The sequence below is a fragment of the Heterodontus francisci genome, chromosome 3 (genome assembly GCF_036365525.1).
Source record: "Heterodontus francisci isolate sHetFra1 chromosome 3, sHetFra1.hap1, whole genome shotgun sequence".
Taxonomy (NCBI): domain Eukaryota; kingdom Metazoa; phylum Chordata; class Chondrichthyes; order Heterodontiformes; family Heterodontidae; genus Heterodontus; species Heterodontus francisci.
In genome coordinates this window covers 105,156,057-105,169,026 of record NC_090373.1, presented here as the reverse complement: position 1 = coordinate 105,169,026, position 12,970 = coordinate 105,156,057, and positions in this window count along the sequence as shown.

Sequence of the window (12,970 nt, the reverse complement as noted above, 5' to 3'; positions counted from 1 at the left end):
AAAACACAGTGTGTTTAAATTTAAACCCTTTTTTACAGTAAACCAGGTGAAGGCTGAGAGGGACCCCTAGTCGTAATAGTATGTTCGTGTGTTCATAATTGTGAGCTCCACATGGATGAATGAATGAATGAATGAGAAACAATTTCTCCTATTCCCCAGCAATGACTTGTCAATAGCATCAAAGGTGATTGTTGATGGCACCATATTGCCAACTCTCTAAGTAAGGAGAACACGATGGCCAGAATTTTTCGTTGGGTGGGAGGCCCCGGCTACTAGCTGAAAAGTCAGTGGAGAACCCGCCTCCGCCGGGTCTGGGGAGCTAGGCCTGGATTTTTCACTCCCCAAGCCCTTAATTGGCCTTGGGTGGGACTGCCACCTCCTTGAGGCAGAAAGTCCCACCTAATAAAGCTGTCGGCCAATCAGAAGGCCAGCAGCTCTTAGTCCCAGCAGGGCCACCTGGAGTGGTGGCCATTGCTGGGACTACACCTAGCCATTGCAAGCAAGGTAAAGGACAGCCCCGAAGGACAGTTACTTTTTCAGGGCCTCACTGGGGACAATCGGCCGGGCCCCGGTGAGGCAAGAGGGGTCGGTTAGGGGGGCAGGGGGAGTATTGTGTGTTAGGGGCAGTTGGAGCTTCGGGGATGGCCTTCCGTGAGGCACAGAGTGCCCGATCAGGAGGGCTCCTCCCCGCAGCCTGCAAGAAGGCCGCCTGGTTTTACCACTTTTGTCGCCGAGCCACCGAGGGTAAAATACCCATGGCAGTGGGAGGAGGCCCTTACGTGCCAGTTAATTGGCCACTTAAGGGCCTTGATTGGCCTGGGGCGGGTGGGCCATTTCTCGCCACCGCCACCCTTCGTAAAATTGCAGCGAGGGCAGGAGGGGACTGGGAACAGACCTCACCACCCCCCTGTCTCCCACTCAATTTTATGCCCCCGCCACCAACCTGCTCATTTGGGGGCTGTAAAATTCCAGCCAATGTTGTTCATTCAAGCACAGCCAACTCCCTCTCATCAAAATGTGCATCTTGTCACTAACCTCAGGAAAGCTGTCCACAAAAACAATTTGAATTTCTATTTCCCACAATAAATATTCTTATGGTGCCAATTTAGTGTAATTAATGTCATGGATTTGTGCCTGAAAGAGAAGAGCTTCTTCCTATTGCAAGATGATGACTGATGTGGATGAAGAAAGTCATTATTCCCATTTCTAGCTCATCCATCTTGGAACAAAAACATAAAGACAAATTTTCCTCTTATTGTGCTTGAGCGTAAAAAATCACCAGGGTGCAACCTGAACATCGAGTGGAGAGAATCATACATGTACGACATGTACATGCAGAGCCTGCCATTTTCCTATCCATTAATATGAGTGGATAGCAATCAGGCAGGCTGCATTACACACATGGATCCTCACTGTTCGATAGCTGTCTACACTACATTCAGGTGATCCTTTGCATCCAATTGTAATAACAGGAAACTCTTCTCCTTCCAATTACAGCACACAGCTGTTTCTCAAATGCAAGTTTTCTAATTGGAATTTTATTTCATTATTATTGTTGTTGTAGTAAGCAAGTCGGGTGCCTCATTATTCACAGTTCCTTAAATTGAAGATATCATCTCTGTGTTAAGGTTTTGGTGGCCATTGCAATTTAAAATTTTAAGTTCATTTGCACATCTCCCAAAATACTATTTTTCAATGAAGCAGGGGTCTACTTAGCATTCAAACACCAGGGGGGTCCTCACTGTCATCAACCACGGTAGAAACACTGGTCTGAAGAGGACAAGGTAAGTTTCTTTTTTAAATGCCTTTTTGAAACAGTCACCTCCCAATCGTTCTGGAACATTTCCACCATCCACCCCCGCAACACACACCCCCCACCCCCCATCCCCCCAACCCCCACAAGCCACCATCCCCCCATCTCCCATCAGCCTCTGATTCACTGATTGCTGGGAACTGTTCTGACTGCTGCGGCCTCCTGATGCAAAATTCCCCCTCCAGTCTGCCACCCAGAAAGTGAATCTGGCCAGGTACCAGGCTGGGCTTTGGGAACTATAATTTAAATGGGACACTGCTGTTAAGTCCCTGAACTCCCTGGGTGTGCCAACCACAATCGAGCTCGTGTGTACCATTCCCGCATCCTAGTAAAAATCGAGGGCCAACAGTCTGACAGAACTTTGAAGGATTATTTTCTGGGTTAAGCAGTTCAGGGGATTCTCCTTTAAACTTCAATACCCAAGTTTTCTCATCTGTCTAGGTTTTCCAGTTTAAGGTTCTGAAATTCTCAGTGGGCCACTCTCCCAACAGAAGAGGGTATCCCCCTCATCTGTCTCCAATAGAAAACACAGACCTCATTCCAAATCATGGGCACAGTCAATGAAGAGTAAAATCGCCGAGTGTAAAACAGGCAGCCAATTCACAGAATCACAGAATTGTTACAGTGCAGAAGGAGACCATTCAGCCCATCATGTCCACACTGGCTCTCTGAAAGAGCAATTCACTCAGTTCCATTCCCCCGCCTTCTCCCCGTAACCCTGCACATTCTTTCTTTTCATATAACAGTCTAATTCCCTTTTGATGCTTCAATTGAACCTGCCTCCACCACGTTCTCAGGCAGCGCATTCCAGACCTTAACCACTCACTGTGTGAAAAAGGTTTTCCTCATGTCACTTTTGCTTCACTTACCAAATACTTTAAATCTTTGCCCTCTCGTTCTTGATTCTTTCACGATTGTGAACAGTTTCTCTCTAGCTACTCTGTCCAGACTCCTCATGATTTTGAATACCTTTATCAAATCACCTCTCAGCCTTCTCTTCTCCAAGGAAAATAGTCCTAACTTCTCCAATCTATCTTCATAACTGAAATTTCTCATCCCTGGAACCATTCTCGTGAATCTTTTCTGTACTCTGTCTAATGCCCTCAGGATTTTCCTTAAGTGCGGCACCCAGAACTGGATGCAATACACCAGCTGAGGCTGAACTAGTGTCTTATATAAGTTCAATGCAACTTCCTTGCTCTTGTACTCTATGCCCCTATTAACAAAGCAAAGGATATTTTATGCTTTATTAACTGCTCTCTCAACCTGTCCTGCCACCTTCAATGGCTTATGCACATATACACCTAGGACCCTCTGCTCCTGAACCACCTTTAGAATTGTACCCTTTATTCTATATTGTCTCTCCATGTTCTTCCTACCAAAATGAAGCACTTCACATTTCTCTGCATTGAACTTCATCTGCCACCTGTCTGCCCATCCCACCAACTTGTCTATGTGCTTTTGAAGTTCTACAATATTCTCCTCAGAGTTCACAATGCTTCCAAGTTTCGTATCATCTGCAAACTTTGAAATTGTGCCCTGTACACCAAGGTCTATGTCATTAATTCGATCCAGTCAGTTTCCTACTGGGTGGATTAGGTTAAAATTCTACCTATTTTAATACTAATTCACATAGACCAAAAGATCACAGACTCAGTTCTTATTCTGTGCTGAGGTAGCTGATCTCAGCTGGGGCTTGTTATGACCAGGTGAGAAAGGTGTCCAGGGGTCCCTTTCAGCCTTCACCTGGTCTTACTTTTAAAGGTTTTTTTTAACACACTGTGTTTTTAGCTCCCCCTTAGTGAATCCTTGTTCACCAATTTCCAGTTATAAGGCAAAGAAATGAACACAAACACACAGGTTTTCTTAAGTTTAAAGAAGAAAGAATGAATGTTATTAAACTTAAACTCTAATTCGGTTAATGCCTACGCATACACGGCGTGCCCAAGCTAGCATGCATATGCGATACACACATGCAGAAAGGGACAGAAAGAACAGAAGAAAAAATAAAGTGGAAAGGTTTGAGGCAATATCTGATGAGTTGTTTGTTACGGTTCTTCGAGCTCACTGTAGAGTCCTTTGATTGTAGGTAGATCTTGCCTTTCGTTGGGGCCCAGTATTCTTCTTAAACCTTGTTCACTGTAGGAGACCTTTCTCTTCTGAGGTTCATGTCTCTTCGGTGGGTTTTGGAGTTCCATAAGAAAGAGATGGGAGCAGACAGGAGAGGCTGTGACGAGCCAGCCAGGAGAGATCTTTTCAATCCAGGAGCAAAGAGCTTTCTGCCAGCTCTCAGTTCAAGCTGTACAATTCAGAAAAAAACTCAGACTGCCAAGCAGGTTAGTCATGTGACTAACAGGTTTGACCATGTCTGTTTGTGGATTGTATTGGAGCAGGAGATAGTTCCTTTGTTCCAACACTGTCTGTTAATATGCAAAAATGCAGCAGCAGTCAGCAACAGACCTGGAAGAAGACGGATCTGGAGCAGGACCTAGAGAAATAAAGAGCAGGGTTCGAGGCCCTTACCTACCTTAGACCGGAGCAGCGGCAGTCAGTGGCGGGGCTAGGAGAAGGCAGATCTGGAGCGGGACCTGGAGAAATAAAGAGCGGGGCTCAAGGCCCTTACCGACCTTAGACTGGAGCAGCGGCAGTTGGCAACGGACCTGGGAGGAGGCGAATACAGTGTCGGACCTGAAGAAATAAAGAGTGGGGCTCAAGGCCCTTACCTACCTCAGACCGGAACAGCGGCAGACCTGGAAGGAGGCGGATCCGGAGCAGGACCTGGAGAAATAAAGAGTGGGGCTCGAGGCCCTTACCTACCTCAGACTGGAGCAGCAGCAATCAGTGGCGGACCTGGAAGGAGGCGGATCCGAAGCGGGACCTGGAGAAATAAAGAGTGGGGCTCGAGGCTCTTTCCTACCTTAGACTGGAGCAGCAGCAGTCAGTGGCGGACCTGGAAGGAGGGGGATCCGAAGCGGGACCTGGAGAAATAAAGAGTGGGGCTCGAGGCTCTTACCTACCTCAGACCAGAGCAGCGGCCGTCGGCAGGCTCTCTAGCTGTGTCGACGCACGCTGGGTTTGAAAAGAGGAAAGAAACTACCTGTGACATCATGGGAAATCTGTAAGTTGATTGGTTGGTAAGTAACAGCTGTTATTACCAGTAAATAGCTTAAAACATCAGGGGGTAAAAAGTTCTTTTTTTTAAACCCTCAAATAGCTACCTTTTAAGTGATAAGGTTAGTACTACTCAGGTCCTTTAATTTACTAATTTATTAATAATTACTAATTAGAACAGTGCTGTTTGGACAGAGTCAGGCTGTAAGTTGTGTGTGAGGGCTTTTACTGACTAGGGGAAAGGGGTGCTCTTTGCAGTATTTCTTTTCTCTTCTGCCTTTTCATCCTCGACAGTACAGGAGAAGAAGCTGATTGGCAAGTAACTGGTAAGTTATTCCACTTATTACATTAGTAATAGTTAGTTTGTAAAGCTAAGTAATGGCAGGGCAGGGCAGCCAAGTGGAATGTGCATCCTGTGGCATGTGGAAACTCATGGATGCACCATGTGTCCTTGACAAAAACATCTGCAAGAAGTGTCACTGGCTGCAGAAGCTTGAGCTCCAGGTTTAGGAACCCGAGCAGCGGCTAGAGTCACTGTAGTGCATCCGCGAAGCAGAGAACCAAGTGGATAGCATGTTTCAGGAGGTAGTCATCCCGAAGCTTAAGAGAGTACCCCTTTCCCCTAGTCAGTAAAAGCCCTCACACACAACTTACAGCCTGACTCTGTCCAAACAGCACTGTTCTAATTAGTAATTATTAATAAATTAGTAAATTAAAGGACCTGAGTAGTACTATCCTTATCACTTACAAGGTAGCTATTTGAGGGTTTAAAACAGCAGCAGCCAGAGCAATGGCACAACAGCTGGCACTGTTGTTCAGCAGGGAGGGACAAAATGCAGAAGAGCAATAGTTATAGGGGAATCTATAGTCAGGGGCACAGATAGGCGCTTCTGTGGACGTGAAAGAGACTCCAGGATGGTATGTTGCCTCCCTGGTGCCAGGGTCAAGGATGTCTCTGAACGGACAGGGGGCATTCTGAAGGGGGAGGGTGAACAGCCAGAGGTTGTGGTACACATCGGTACCAACGACATAGGCGGGAAGAGTGATGAGGTCCTGCAGGGGGAGTTTAGGGAGTTAGGTAGTAAGCAAAAAAAACAGGACCTCTAGGGTTGTAATCTCGGGATTACTCCCTGTGCCACGTGCCAGTGAGGCTAGAAATAGGATGATAGTGCAGCTAAACATGTGGCTGAGCAGCTGGTGTAGAAGGGAGGGTTTCAGATATCTGGACCATTGGGATCTCTTCAGGGACAGATGGGACCTGTACAAGAAGGACGGGTTGCATCTAAACGGGAGGGGCACTAATATCCTGGCTGCAAGGTTTGCTAGCATCACTCAGGAGGGTTTAAACTAGTGTGGCAGGGGGGTGGGAACCAGAGCAGTAGGACATCTAATGAAATAAATGAGGAGGACATAGTAAATAAGGCCAGTAGGACTAAGAGGAAGAGCAGGCAGGGAGATGTTGCTGAGCACAGCGGGACTGGTGGTCTGAAGTGCATTTGTTTCAATGCGAGAAGTATAACAGGTAAGGCAGATGAACTTAGAGCTTGGATTATATGGTGTTGCTATTATGTTGTAATATGATGTTGTTGCTATTACAGAGACTTGGTTGAGGGAAGGGCAGGATTGGCAGCTAAATGTTCCAGGCTTCAGAAGCTTCAGGCGGGATAGAGGGGGATGTAAAAGGGGTGGGGGAGTTGCATTACTGGTTAAGGAGAATATCACAGCTGTACTGCGGGAGGACACCTCCGAGGGCTCATGCAACGAGGCAATATGGGTGGAGCTCAGGAATAGGAAGGGTGCAGTCACGATGTTGGGGGTTTACTACAGGCTTCCCAACAGCCAGCGGGAGGTAGAGGAGCAGATATGTAGACAGATTTTGGAAAGATGTAATGGTAACAGGGTTGTGGTGGTGGGTGATTTTAACTTCCCCTATATTGACTGGGACTCACTTAGTGCTCGGGGCTTGGATGGGGCAGAATTTGTGAGGAGCATCCAGGAGGGCTTCTTGAAACAGTATGTAGATAGTCCAACTAGGGATGGGGCCATTCTGGACCTGGTATTGGGGAATGAGCCCGGCCAGGTGGTCGAAGTTTCAGTGGGGGAGCATTTCGGGAGCAGTGACCATAATTCCATAAGTTTTAAGGTACTTGTGGATAAGGATAATAGTCGTCCTTGGGTGAAGGTGCTAAATTGGGGGACTAATTATAACAATATTAGGCAGGAACTGAAGAATTTAGATTGGGGGCGGCTGTTTGAGGGTAAATCAACATCTGACATGTGGGAGTCTTTCAAACGTCAGCTGATTAGAATCCAGGACCAGCATGTTCCCGTGAGGAAGAAAGACAAGTTTGGCAAGTTTTGGGAAGCTTGGATAACACGGGATATTGTGAGCCTAGTCAAAAAGAAAAAGGAAGCATTTGTAAGGGCTGGAAGGCTCGGAACAGATGAAGCACTTGAGGAATATAAAGACAGTAGGAAGGAACTTAAGCAAGGAGTTAGGAGGGCTAAACGGGGTCATGAAAAGACATTGGCAAACAGGATTAAGGAAAATCTCAAGGCTTTTAATAAGTATATAAAGAGCAAGAGGGTAACCAGGGAAAGGGTTGGCCCACTCAAGGACAGAGATGGGAATCTATGTGTGGAGCCAGAGGAAATGGGTGAGGTGCTAAATGAGTACTTTGCATCAGTATTCACCAAAGAGAAGGACTTGGTGGATGATGAGCCTCGGGAAGGGAGTGCAGATAGCCTCAGTCATCTCATTATCAAAAAGGAGGAGGTGTTGGGTGTCTTGCAAAGCATTAAGGTCGATAAATCCCCAGGGTCTGATGGGATCTACCCTAGAATACTGAGGGAGGCAAGGGAAGAAATTGCTGGGGCCTTGACAGAAATCTTTGCATCCTCATTGGCTACAGGTGTGGTCCCAGAGGACTGGAGAATAGCCAATGTTGTTCCTTTGTTTAAGAAGGGTGGCAAGGATAATCCAGGAAATTATAGGCCGGTGAGCCTTACGTCAGTGGTAGGGAAACTATTAGAGTGGATTATTTGGGACAGGATTTACCATTTGGAAACAAACAAACTTATTAGTGAGAGACAGCATGGTTTTGTGAAGGGGAGGTCGTGTCTTACTAATTTGATTGTGTTTTTTGAGGAAGTGATGAAGATGATTGATGAAGGAAGGGCAGTGGATGTTATCTATATGGACTTTAGTAAAGCCTTGGACAAGGTCCCGCATGGCAGACTGGTACAAAAGGTGAAGTCACACGGGATCAGAGGTGAGCTGGCAAGATGGATACAGAACTGGCTCGGTCATAGAAGACAGAGGGTATCAGTGGATGGGTGTTTTTCTGAATGGAGGAATGTGACTAGTGGTGTTCCGTCTGGATCAATGCTGGGACTTTTGCTGTTTGTAGTATATATAAATGATTTGGAGGAAAATGTAGCTGGTCTGATTAGTAAGTTTGCGGACGACACAAAGGTTGGTGGAGTTGCGGATAATGATGAGGATTGTCAGAGGATACAGCAGGATATAGATCGGTTGGAGACTTGGGCGGAGAAATGGCAGATGGAGTTTAATCCGGACAAATGTGAGGTAATGCATTTTGGAAGGTCTAATGCAGGTGGGAAGTATGCAGTAAATGGAAGAACCCTTTGGAGTATTGACAGGCAGAGAGATCTGGGCGTACAGGTCCACAGGTCACTGAAAGTGGCAATGCAGGTGGATAAGGTACTCAAGAAGGCATACGGCATGCTTGCCTTCATCGGTCGGGGCATAGAGTATAAAAATTGGCAAGTCATGTTGCAGCTGTACAGAACCTTAGTTCGGCCACACTTGGAATATTGTGTGCAATTCTGGTCGCCACACTACCAGAAGGACGTGGAAGCTTTGGAGAGGGTACAAAGGAGGTTTACCAGGATGTTGCCTGGTCTGGAGGGCTATGAGGAGAGGTTGGAAAAACGCAGATTGTTTTCACTCGAACGACGGAGGTGGAGGGGCGACATGATAGAGGTTTACAAAGTTATGAGCGGCATGGACAGAGTGGATAGTCAGAAACTTTTTCCCAGGGTGGAAGAGTCAGTTACTAGGAGACATAGGTTTAAGGTGCGAGGGGCAAAGTTTAGAGGGGATGTGCGAGGCAAGTTTTTTACACAGAGGGTGGTGAGTGCCTGGAACTTGCTGCCAGGGGAGGTGGTGGAAGCAGATACGATAGCGACGTTTAAGAGACATCTTGACAAATAGATGAATAGGAAGGGAATAGAGTGATATGGGCCCCGGAAGTGAAGAAGGTGTTAGTTTAGGCAGGCATCAAGATCGGCGCTTTCTTGGAGGGCCGAATGGCCTGTTCCTGTGCTGTACTGTTCTTTGTTCTTTGTTCAGAGAGGGACTGGGTGGCTGTCAGACAGACAAGAAGGTCAAGGCAGGTCGTGCAGGAGTCCCCAGAGGGCATCCCACTTTCTAACCAGTATTCAGTTCTGAGTACCAACGGGAGAGGTGGTTCCTCTAGCGAGTGCAGTGAGAGTCATGACCGGAGCACCATGGGTGGCTCAGCTGTGCAGGGAGGGAGGATAAAGGACAAGAGAGCAATAGTGATAAGGGGTTCTATAGTTAGGGGAACAGATATGCATTTCTGTGGTCGCAGATGTGATTGCAGGATGGTATGTTGCTTCCCTAGTGCAAGGGTCATGGATATCACCAAGCGGCTACAGGGCATTCTGGAGGGCGAGGGTGCACAGCCAACGGGTGTGGTCCACATTGGTACCAACGATATAGGAAGAAAGAAGGATGAGGTCCTGCAGACTGAATTTGGGGAGTTAGGAACGAGATTAGCAAGCAGGATCTCAAAGGTAGTAATCTCTGGATTACTCCCAAGGCCACGTGCTAGTGAGTCTCGAAATAGGAAATTACACCAGATGAATGCGTGGGTGGAGAGATGGTGCAGGAGGGAGGGCTTCAGATTTCTGGGGCATTGGGATTGGTTCTGGGGAAGCTGGGACCTGTAAAAGCCGGATGGTCTGCACCTGAACAGGACTGGGACAAATACCCTTGCAGAAAGGTTTGCTAGTGCTGTTGGGGATGGTTTAAACTGGCTTGGCAGGGGGATGGGAACCTGAGCACAGTCTTAGATCAGACAATTTCAGGGCAGGGAACAGGAGGCAGAAAATTAGCAAGTGACTCTGAAAGACAGAAGAAGCAAAGGTTAAAAAGTGTGCAGCACAGGAATTTAGCAGTGTTAAAGGGTATTTATTTAAATGCAAGGAGTATAGTAAATAAAGCCGATGAGCTGAGGGCACAGATAGACACATGGCAACATGATATCGTTGCTATAATGGACACTTGGCTTAAGGAGGGGCAAGAATGGCAACTGAACATCCCTGGATATACAGTTTTCAGGCGGGATAGAGAGGGAGATAAAAAGGATTATTAGTTAAGGAATCAATAACAGCTTTGAGGAGGGATGATATGATAACTGAATCATCAAATGAGGCCATATGGGTGGAGTTCAGAAATAAAAAAAAGGGAAGCCACCCCAAATAGTGAGAGGGAGGTAGAAGAACAAATATGTAGGCAAATTTCAGAGTGCAAAAACTATAGGGCAATAATAGTTGGGGATTTCAACTATCTCAATATCAAGTGGGATACAAACAATGTGAAGGGCACAGAGGGGACAAAATTCTTGAACTATGTTCAAGAGAACTTTTTTAGCCAGCACGTAACAAGCCCAATGAGAGGGAGCAAAATTCTAGATTTAGTCTTCAGTAATGAAGCTGGGTAAGTGGAGGAAGTAACAGTGGGTAACCATTTTGGAGATAGTGACCATAATACAATAAGTTTTAGCATAATCATGGAAAAGGACAAAGATAACATAGGAGTAAAAGTTCTAAATTGGGGGAAGGCAAATTTTACGAAACTGAGAGGTGACCTGGTGAAAGTGGACTGGATGCAGCTACTTGAAGGAAAATCAGTGGCAAACCAGTGGGAGGCATTCAAAAGCGAGATACTACAGGCACAGTTCAGGCATGTCCCCACAAAGATAAAGGGTGGCACTGCCAAATCTAGAGCCCCCTGATTATCTAGAAGCTTACAGGCTAAGTTTAAGCAGAAAAAGAAAGCTTATGATGATCACAAAAATCTTAATACTTTAGAAAGCCTAGAGGAGTATAGAAAGTGCAGGAGTGAAATAAGAAAAGAAATTAGAAAAGCAAAGAGAGGACATGAAACATTATTGGCAGGTAAAATCAAGGAAAACCCAAAGATGTTTTATTAGTACATTAAGAGCAAGAGGATAACTAAGGAAAGGGTAGGGCCTTTCAGAGATGTACAAGCAACTAATGCGTGGATCAGAAGATGTGGGCAGGATTCTTAATGAGTTTTTTGTCTCTGTCTTCACAAAGATGAGGGTTGATGTAGACATTGTAGTTAAACAGGAGTGTGAAATATTAGATACAATCAGCATAATGAGAGAGGAAGTACTACAGGGTCTGACATCCTTGAAAGTGGATAAATCGCCAGGGCTGGATGGATTGCATCCCAGGTTGTTAAAGGAAGCCAGGGAGGAAATAGTGAATGCTCTTGGGATCATCTTCAAATCCTCACTAGATACAGGCAAGGTACCAGATGATTGGAGAGCTGCGAACGTTGTACCATTGTTTAAAAAGGGTGTGAAAAATAGGTCAAATCATTATAGGCCTGTCAGTCTGACCTCAGTGGTGGGTAAATTGTTAGAATCTATTCTGAGGCGTAGGATAAACTGCCACTTAGAAAGGCACGGATTAATCAGTGATAGTCATCATGGATTTGTTAAGGGAAAGTCATGTCTTACTAACTTAATTGAGTTTTTTGAGGAAGAAACAAGGATTGATGAGGGTACTGCAGTGGATGTTGTCGACATGGACTTTAGTAAGGCATTTGACAAGGTCCCACATGGCAGACTGGTCAGTAAAATGAAAGCCCATGGAGTACAGGGGAATGTGGCAGGTTGGATCCAGAATTGGCTTAGGGACAGGAAACAAAGGGTAGTAGTCAATGGATGTTTTTGTGAATGGAAAACTGTTTCCAGTGGCATTCCACAGGGCTTAGTGTTGGGCCCCTTGCTGTTTGTGGGATATATTAATGATATGGACTGAAATGTGGGAAGCATGATTGGGAAATCTGCTGATGACACAAACATTGGCCATGTAGTTGATAGTGAAGAGGATAGCCATAGGCTCCAGAAAGATATCAACGGTTTGGTTGAGTGGGCGTAAAAGTGTCAAATGGAATTCAATCCAGAAAAGTGTGAGGTAATGCATTTGGGGAGGGGAAATAAAGCGAGGGAACACACAATAAACGGGAGGATATTGGGAGGGGTAGAAGAAGTGAGAAACTTTGGAGTACATGTCTACAGATCCCTGAAGGTGGCAGGACAGGTAGATAGAGTGGTGAAGAAGGCATATGGAATGCTTTCCTTTATTGGCTGAGGTATAGAATTCAAAAGCAGGGACGTAATGCTGGAACTGTATAAAACGCTGGTTAGTCCACAGTTGGAGTATTGCGTACAGTTCTGGTCACCCCATTACAGAAAGGACATAATTGCTCTGGAGAGAGTACAGAGGAGATTTACAAGAATGTTGCCAGGGCTCGAATGTTGCAGCTATGAAGAAAGAGTGGATTGGCTAGGGTTGTTTTCCTCAGAACAGAGGAGGCTGAGGGGTGACTTAATAGAGGTGTACAAAAGTATGAGGGGCCCAGATAGAGTCGACGGGAAGGACCTGTTTCCCCTAGCAGCGAGGTCAATTACCAGGGGCACAGATTTCAGGTGATTGGTAGAAGAATTAGAGGGGACATGAGGAAAAGCTTTTTCACCCAGAGGATGGTGGGTGTCTGGAATTCACTGCCAGGAATGGTGATGGAGGCAGAAACCCTCAATTCTTTTAAAAGGTACCTGGACATGCATGTGAAGTGCTGTAACCTGCAAGACTATGGACCAGGTGCTGGAAGGTGAGATTAGATTGGGCGGCTATTTTTTTTTCTGCCAGCATGGACATGACGGGCTGAATGGCTCCTTCTGT